This window comes from Lynx canadensis, chromosome A3, assembly GCF_007474595.2.
Source record: "Lynx canadensis isolate LIC74 chromosome A3, mLynCan4.pri.v2, whole genome shotgun sequence".
Taxonomy (NCBI): Eukaryota; Metazoa; Chordata; class Mammalia; order Carnivora; family Felidae; genus Lynx; species Lynx canadensis.
In genome coordinates this window covers 103,034,023-103,043,765 of record NC_044305.1, presented here as the reverse complement: position 1 = coordinate 103,043,765, position 9,743 = coordinate 103,034,023, and the positions used below count along the sequence as shown (strand labels likewise).

General features: G+C 44.0%; 1 long non-coding RNA gene across 1 annotated transcript; it reads right to left on the bottom strand.

The window, feature by feature from the left end:
* Nucleotides 1-311: 311 nt before the first annotated feature.
* On the bottom strand, nucleotides 312-5,061 carry LOC115510858. Its single transcript, XR_003967860.1, has 2 exons — nucleotides 4,982-5,061; nucleotides 312-1,568 (listed from the first exon to the last, which is right to left on the bottom strand). It is a non-coding gene; the product is annotated as an uncharacterized LOC115510858 (long non-coding RNA).
* Between the last annotated feature and the right edge of the window lie 4,682 nt (nucleotides 5,062-9,743).

Genomic DNA, 9,743 nt, shown 5'->3' with positions numbered 1-9,743 from the left:
AACTTCATGATGAAAGACTGAACACTTTCCACCTAAGGTCAAGAACAAGGTAAGGATGTCTGTCCTCACTGCTATTATCAACATAGTACTGGAAGTTCTAGCTAAGGCAATAAGACATACATACATACATACATACATACATACATACATACATAAATAAATAAATACGATTTTTTAAAAAGTGAAAGGCTTACAGATCAGAAAAAAGAATCTAAAGTGTTGTTCTTTGCAGATGATGTGAGGGTCTCCATGTATGGAATCTACCAGACACACATACTCCAAAACAAAACAAAACAAACAAACGAAAAACCTCCTGGAACTAATAAAACAGTTTTATTAAAGTCACAAGATAAAAGATCTACAAAGGACAATTAACTCTATTTCCATATCTTAGCATGAATACACAGAAATCAAAATTAAACAGACAATACCATTTACAATCTCTTTAAAAATGAAATACTTAGGTATAAATCTAACAAAAGATATACCGGACTTACATGTCAAGGTCTGAAAGCTGCTGCTGAAAGAAATAAAAATAAAAAACAGACAGACACACGACATTCATGGATTGTAATACCCAACATAGCAAAGATGTCAATTCTCCCCAATTTGATGTACAGATTTAACATAACTCTTATCAAAATCTCAGCAAGGTATTTGTAAATATAAGCAAGTTTATTCCAAAATTTGTGTGGAGAAACAAAGGAATTAGAACAGCTAAAATAATTTTGAAAAAGAATAAAATGAGAGGAGTCATTCAACCCAGTTGTAAGACTTATTATATAGCTATGGTAATCAGGATATGTGTTAATGGCAGAGGAACAGACACGTAGACCAGTGGAATAGAACAGGAAAAAAAAATATGGCCCCACACAACAACAGTCAACTGGTTTGTAACAAATGTGCAAAAGCAATTCGATGGGTAATTTTTCAACAACTGGTGTTGAAGTGATTGGATAACCAAAGGCAAAAAAAGAACCTTAACCAACACTTCACATCTTGTACAAAAATTAACTGTAAACAGATCACTTCGTCAAAGGTAAAATGTGAACTATATGATTTCAAAGAATACATAAGAAAACATCTTCCGAACCTAGAACTTGGGGAAGAGTTCTTAAACTTGACACCAAAAGCACAATCCACAAAAGAAAATAATTGATAGATTGAACTTCATCAAAATTAAAAAATTTGCTCTGGGAGAGATCTTGTTAAGAGGATGACAAGACAAACTGCAGACTGTGTATTAATTCTCGATTGCATCCATAACAAATTACGACAAATGCAGCAGCTTAAAACAACACCCGTTTATTATCTAACAGTTTTGAAGTCAGAAGGCTTGTAGGCTCAGCTGGTTTCTCTGCCCTAGATTTGCCATAGCAGGAGCGCTGTGTTCCTTTCTAGAGGCTCTGCTAATTAATCTTCCAGACTCATTCTGGTTGTTGGCCAAGCTCAGTTCCACGCAGTTGTACGACAAAGGTTACCATTTCCTTGTGGCTGTCAGGTTGGGATCATTCTTAGCTTCTAGACATCTGCATTCCTTGGCTCATGGTCCCGTGTCTTTCATCCATCTTCAAAGTCAGCAATGGTAAATCAAATCCTTCTCACACTTGAAATCATTCTGACCTCCTCCTCTTCTTGTTCTTCCTCCTCCTCCTCCACTTTCCATTTCTCTCTCTCCCTCCCTCTCTCCCTCTCTCTGCCCTCTCCTCTCTCTTTCTTCCACTTCCTCTTCTACTTTAAAAGGCTCCTGTGTTTACATTGAGCCTATCTAGATTATTCAGGATAATCTTCCCTATTTTAAAGTTGGCCACTTAGCAACCTTAATTGCATCTGAAAAGTCTCTTCACAGCACTACCCAGGTTAATGTTTGATTGAATAATCAGGGAAAGGGGAATTCTGGGAGGACATCTTTAAAATTCTGCCTACTACAGACTGGAGAAATTATTTGCAAACCACATATCTAACAAAGCACTCATATTTGGAATATAATATTATATTATATTAATATAATAATATAATTAATATAATATTAATATTATAATTATATTATATATTATATTATATTATTATAATATTAATTATATTATGTATTACTTATTATCATTACTAATATATATACCAAGCTCTCAAAATTCAACAGGAAAAGACAATCCAATTAGAAAAAAGGCAAAGAAAGAAAAAGAAATTTCACTGAAGAGAAAATACAAATGGCAATAAGCACATAAAAAGATATTCAACAACACTAGCCATTAGGGAAGTGCAAATTAAGTCCAAGGGGAGCTAACCCAACTCACCTATCGGAATTGATAAAGTTAAAAAAATAGCAACAATACCAAATGCGGGTGAGAATTGGGAGAAGCTAGATCTCTCATCCATTGCCGGTAGGAATGTAAAATTGTGCAGGCGCTCCGGAGAACCATTTGGTGGTTTCTTAAAAATTAAACACACACTTATCTCATGACCCAGCAGTTGCAATCCCAGGCATTTATCCCAGAGAAATAAAAACTTATGTTCACATGAAAACTTATACACAGGGGGTGCTGGGTGGCTCAGTCGGTTAAGTACCTGACTCTTGATCTCAGTTCAGGTCTTGATGTCGGGGTCATGAGTTCAAGCCCTGCACTGGGCTCCACGGTGGGTGAGAAAACTTATACACAGTTTTTATTGTTGTTTTTTTGTATGTAATAGCCAAGAGCAAAGTAATCGAAATGTCCTTCGATGGGTGAATAGCTAAACAAAGTGTGGTGCAACCATAGTAAGGATTATTAATCCTGGTTCTCCAGACACAGACACAGTCACAGATGCAAATGCAGACGCAGACGCAGACACAGACACAGACACAGACACAGAGATATGGAGAGAAAAAGCGTTGAAGGAACTGGCTCAGGTAACTGGAAGCTGACATTTGCAGAGCAGGCTGGCAGGCTGGAAAATCAGGGAAGAGTAGATGTGACAACTCAAATCTGAAGGCAGCCTGCCGACAGGCTTCTCTTTCTTGGGAGAATCCAGGTATTTCTTCTTTTTCCTATTAAGACCTTCAACTGGGGGTGCCTGGGTGTCTGAATCAATTAAGCCTCTGACTCACTTTTTTTCTGTTTATTTATTTATTTTTGAGAGAACGTATGCAAGTGAGTGGGGAAGGGGCAGTGAGAGAGGGAGTGAGAGAATCCCAAGCAGGCTCCGTGCTCAGTGTGGAGCCTGACACAGGGCTCGATCTCACAACCGTGAGACCATGACCTGAGCCAAAATCAAGAGCCAGATGCTGTGGGGCACCTGGATGGCTCAGTCTGTTGAGCATCCCGCTCTTGATTTTGGCTGCCATTGTGATCTCAAGGTTCTTAAGATTGAGCCCCACGTGGAGCTCTTCACTGACAGCAAGGAGCCTGCTGATGATTCTCTGTCTCCCTCTCTCAAAATAAATAAATAAACATTAAAAAAAAAAAAAGGACCTTCAACTGATTGGGTGAGGCCTGTTGACATTATGCAAGATAATCTGCTTTACTCAAAGTCTGCTGATTGAAATGTTACCCTCACAGCCTTGGCAGAAACATCTAGAATAGTATTTGGCCAAATATCTGGGCCAATACTTTGATCGAGCCAAGTTAACACATAAAATTACCCATCACAATGGAGTACTATTTGACAATAAAAAGCAATGGACTGTGGGTACACACAACAACTTGCATGGGTCTTTGTACTCCATTGAGAAAACACTGGAGCCTCAAAAGGTCACATGAGTCCATTTACATAACTTTTCAAAATAAAAATACAAATGTGGAAAACAGATTAGTGGTTGATAGGGTTGGGGATGGTGGGGAAATGGGGCAGCATGATTTAAGGGGAAGAACACGGGGATCTTTGTGGTGATGGAGCAGGTCTGTGTCTTGGTTGAGTTGGTGCTTTCAGGAATCTATACATGTGACAAAACAGCATAAAACCACACACACATAGGAGAAAGGCCAGTTTCCTGGGTTTGGTATCATACTATAATTATATAAGATGTAACCAGTGGGGTGACTAGATGGAGGGTACACAGGAAGCCTCTGCACTGTCTTTGCAACTTCCTGTGACTCTATAAAGATTTCAGAATAAAAGTTTAAAAAGAGGGGCGCCTGAGTGCCTGAGTGGGTAAAGCGTCTGACTCTGCATTTTGGCTCAGGTCATGATCACACGGTTCATGAGTTCCAGCCCCTCATCGGGCTCCACACTAGCAGTGTGGAGCTGCTTGGGATTCTCTCTCTCTCTCTCTCTCTCTCTCTCTCTCTGCCCTCCTCAGCTCACTCTCTCTCTCAAAATAAATTTAAGAAAAATAAACTTTAAAAAATAAATTAAGAGGAAAGAACCAGAAGGATTTATAGCAAAGGGCCAATAAGCAAATTTTCAACAATAAACATGTATTCCTCCTAAAGTAATACAAGCTTCCTTTTTCTTTTTCTTGTTTCTATTTTTAATAAGAACGTCCAAAAGTTTTCCCTCAGAAGGAATGACATAAATACCAACGAATACACTGAGGTCTGTTAATAATCACTGGAGGAAGAGGCCAAGGGAACTTGCCTGAGAAGCAAGCGTTAGGATGCCCTCTGCCTGAATACCACTGAAGTGGCTGAACCCCTGGGTTCTCAGGCCCCTGAAGGAAAATATGAGCCCCCTCACCCTGCATTCTCTCCTTAGGTAACCCTGGGATTGCAAGGGTGGCAATGATGGGCCAATGGCACATGGAAAACAATCACTTTGGCACCAGAATCTGTTCTTTTCCATTTGTTCACCTTCTTAAGGCAAACCAATTTCCTTTCTTTTTATGTCTACCTAAACCAACAGCTGAAAATAATTAAACACCCCTGTCTGCAAAGGCCACACAAATCTGTGTTAATAGATTCCATTCATATGAATACATTAAGTCCATGGAGATGAACAACCCTGCCCAAAGCAAGTTATTTATAACTATCAGAGTTGACAATTGAAAATTACAGGTGCAACTTACTTTGGAGGCTTGTAGATTCATTAAAACCGACCCGTTAGTCCTGGGACTAGACTGCATTCAAGTTGCCCTTCAAATAGTAGTCTAAAAAAAAAATAAGAACCATGCAGGGATGCATGAGTATCCGAATTCAGCTCATGTTACGATCTCGCGTTTCGTGAGTTCGAGCCCCGCATCGAGCCCCGCTGACAGCTCAGAGCCTGGAGCCTGCTTCGGATTCTGTGTCTCCCTCTCTCTCTCTCCACCCCTCCCCTGCTCACACTCTGTCTCTCTCTCCCTCAAAATAAATAAACATTAAAAAAAATGTTTTTAAATAAGAACCATGCAGACAGGAATTTAGGGGAGCCTCAAGGAACTGCCAAACAAGAGGGCAGCAATGGATGGCCTCCACTCAATGTAGAATAACACAATAGGGGAGGCTCATGGGGAGATGGTTCACAGTGAGGAACCATGCCTACAGTGATGAACATGGTCTACAGTGACGAACTTTGTCTACAATGATGGACCTGGTCTGCAGTGATGAACTTCATCTACCGTGATGAACCTTGTCTATAGTGATGAACCTTGTCTACAGTGATGAACCTTGTCTACAGTGATGAACCTTGTCTACAGTGGTGAATTTTTTTTACTGTGTTCCCCTAATCTTCCCACCAGCCCTGCCTCCTCCTTGCCCATAAAAATTATCCTCACACTCTGGCCCCATCAGGTATTAACTGACCTTCCAGGGCTCTGTACCTTCTGTTGGGGCTTCTTCCCCATTCCCACTTCCTGGGAAATGAATAAGCAGGGTTTGGCTGGCTCTGCCTCCTGCCTGTGTTATTACAGCTGATTCACCAGATACAGTTGGTACACAGTTTGGAGTATTGATGCAATTCACTTCACATTGGATCATATTTCCCTGTGTCATTAAATATTCTTGAAAAACATGATTTTTAATGGCTGCTAACATTGCCAGCACCATCTGCTTACTTGATGTTGGCATCGAAGCTGGCAGACCTCGTTGTCCCCCTGGTCTTTGATGTATCCAGTGGAGAACACACACCCACATGTGGCCATTTCCAGTATTCCACATTGTACACTAGGTCCCCTGCAAAGCTACTGCTTTGAATCTAGGCATTTAAATATCAAAACGTGATAGCCACAAAAAAAATTTTTTTTAGGTTCTATAATAAGCCACGTGGCCTTTAGCTCAAATTTACCTGCCCCTGAGGGGTGCCTGGGTGGCTCAGTCAGTTGAGCGTCCAACTTCAGCTCGGGTCATGATCTCATGGCTCGTGAGTTTGGGCCCTATGTCAGGCTCTGTGCTGACAGTTCAGAGCTTGGAGCCTGCTTTGGATTCTGTGTCCCCGTCTCTCTCTGCCCACCCCCTGCCACCTCTCTCTTTTTCTCAGAAATAAACATTTTTTTTTTAATTTTTTAATCTACCTGCCCCTGGGATATTTCTATTCACTTTAGTTCAGCTAATGGAGGAATGAACTCTCTTTCCTACATGACCAGGGATAGGCATCCAGCACACAGGCCCTGGAAGATGGTATTAAAGGATCCTTGAATCACAGATTTTTTTAAATAATTATGTTTATCACACATATGACATGTTTATGTACCAGATGCTCAAAACAACACAGTAAAAAAGTAATTAAAATATAAAGAATTTAAAATAAGGCAGTTTTCTATCCATTTGAATAGATATTTAATCTATTAATATTCCAATTATTATCACAAAATTCCTTGCCTCAGAAATTGCTGGTAAGAGTTAAGTCAACTTCTTAAATCCTCACAGCAGTAACCAGATAGAAACCTTCAATAGAGTTCATCTTCAGGTACCTCTAAAGAAGAAAAAGGACGTATCACTCCTGTATTAAAGATTATGAGAAAAAAAATTATGAGAAAGTCATACAATGATAACAGCATCATTTGCTGCACACATACTAGGCCCCAAGTACTGCACAAAGTAACTTTATGGAAGCTATCACCACCCTTTTGGTGTATTTTTGGCCCAAAATGGCAAGGGGGGGTGCTTCATTGCATAATGTAAGAGCTCAGATTTAAAGTCCAGAATAGTGGGTATTACCAGCAAACAATGTTCCAGATCAAGGGACCCTGAGCCCTCTGGCCTCCACTTGGGTATTTCATGGTCAACTGTATGAGAAACCCACCACCCTTTCCATTACTGGCTGTCCCTGACAGTCTTCTTGCCAGGCTTTGCCCTTCTCAACCTTGTGCTCACTGGTAGAACTAGACAGACAAAATTCCCTTGTAAATGTGGCCCAGTATGTTCAGGCTCTCACTAGTCTCCCCAGTCACACAGGATACAGCTCCTCCCTGAGGGCAGGTCAGCAAGGTGGCTGGAGTTAGTGTTTATCCCAACACCGCAGGGGTACCCGGGTCCATCCACCACTATCTCCAGGACACTAGGCTAAAGTGTGAGCTCAAAGAGTGAGCTGGCCCATTCTCCAGAAGGAAGGCCCCAATGGCAAAGAACGCCTCCCATGCATTTGCAACTCTCAGCGGCTCAGAGAGGGGCCACGGGGCCTGTGCCGAGAGCCTCTGCGCTGGACTCCCTGGGCTCCTTTCTCTCTCCTGAAGGAAGTGTTCTCTGGGAACAGGCCCGAGCTGGCTGTCTCACCCCTGGCCACATGCTGCTTGGCACAAAGTGAAAAGACATTCCGGTGGAGCATTGACTATAGAGGAGGGGAAGATCATGGTCATTTGGCATGCTGGGAGAGGAAACGCAATGCACTGTCCATCAGCACGAGGACAGGGACAATGGAACACGTGCAGCAGAGCTCACCCCAGACACGCCTTGGTTCCCCCGGAAGTCAATAAGACAGAGTAAAAGGAGGTATCAGGGGCTTTGGGCGGCCTCCCCTCCTCCGGGTCCCTCTTCTGGGCACCAACTCTCCACGCTTTGTGTCCACGCCTGATCCCAGATGGGAAGATCGGACCAGGCAAGCAAGCACATTGGCATGATTATGTCCCAGAGCTACGCCCAGGTGGAAAAACAAAAACCAGGGAATGAGATTTTAAAAATAAAACAATTGATGCTTCTCTTCTGTTGGCAGTTTCTGAGGACCCCTGCTCCCCCATTTCTCTAAGAACTCCTTCAGGCTCCAGGGAGCAGGACAGCAGGTCCTGTTTGGACGCCAAATCTCACCTGTCACCAGCAACAGCTACATCTTTTTGATTCTGATACAATTCCCCATGTACAGTAGGTGCTCAATCAATGCTGATAAAATCAAGGGAAAACTTAGGAATGGCTCATATGGATGTTAAGACCCTTGTCCACCTCTGGCTCTCGGGGTTTTCATGGTGCCCGCCAGCATGACAGACATCTCCCGGGTGCCCAGAAGGCCGAGCAGAGCTGTCTCTGTACTTGATGAGTGTAGCCAGCAGGGAAGATGCCTCGCCACCCAGCCTCACCCACACCCTCAGGAGTCTGGGGGTCCTCCGGGCACCTGTTCTGTGCCAGCTGCTATGAACCCTTTGCACAGTGGCTGGCTATGGCTTCATTAGCCGGGGTGAGGAGCCACCCTCAGCCTCTTGACCGCAGGCCTGATGGTGGGGGTAGAGGGAGCACAGTTACTCCCTGAACATGGGAATTATAGAGACTAAAGGAAACTCATCTGCTGCAAGGGCATCTTCCGGTACCTGCCAGGCCTCATCCTGATGCCATTCCACATTCCTGGCAAGGATGTGCTGGAGAGAACATCACTCTCTCCAAAAGCCAATCTGCCCTCTATTTTACATTAGCTGGCTTCGCCCTCATTGGCGGGGGATTGGGTGGGCCCAGCTCCAGCTCCGCTTCCTACAAGCAGCCCACCCTTCGGCGAGGATGGGCAAGGGCCCGAGAGCCCCAGTCTGACATACTTACTCATTCCCGGCAGCCCCATGTCTTCTTGCCTTCCTGCTTACACCATCCCGTGTCCCCCCAAAAATTACATAAGGGAAGAGGAAGGTAAAAAGATGGCCCTGTAAGTGGCCCATGACACACTGACAGGTGTCCCACCCTGCCCCACCTCTTACCTCCCAAAGAGAAGAAAACAACTCTTCCGATCAATGAACTGACGGCTACGTGCCAGGCAGGTTCGAGGACTGGGGACACAGGCCGGCAGGGAGCAGAGGGGACTCGTGCAACCGTTCCTCCGGCTGCAGGGCCGGCACCTCCTGGAGACAGCTGCTTGCAGCACCGTGCGGGCCATCTCCCTCGGAAATGACTCCTGTGACATTCATTTCTAATAACGCAGAATGTCTGACTCACCCCGCCACCCTGATTCTTCCTGCCAGCTGCAGTGATGTGGCAAGGCAGCAAATCTCTGGAGCTCCCCGCCATAGAAGGGAAAGTCCGAGCACCCCACGATTTCCAGGGGGCCCGCAGCCTTGTGGTCTGGCTTGGTGGTAAAGGAGCGAGTAGGTGTGCACTGGGCAGTCACTGTATGGCTGCCCAGCGACCTGGGCTCGAAGCTGCAAATTAAAAACCTGACCCTGAAGAAGTCCGTGTCTAAAGGTCACAGGCAAGTGTAATGCAAGTCCAATGGAAATGGGATAAAAGGAGGACATCTGGGGCCACCTTTAACTCCGAGTGCAGAAAGAAAAAAAAAAAAAAAGAGATTCCTTCCCTGTGTTTGTCTGGCAGATTCCAGCCGCTTCCAGTCCCAAGGCTGAGGGCCCAATCTGGCACCGCCCATCGGTTTCATTCCTGTGAATAGACCAGATTTGATTGGAACCAAATATTCCCATTTCTGAAAGTCCTTGCAGTGAAGCTTGC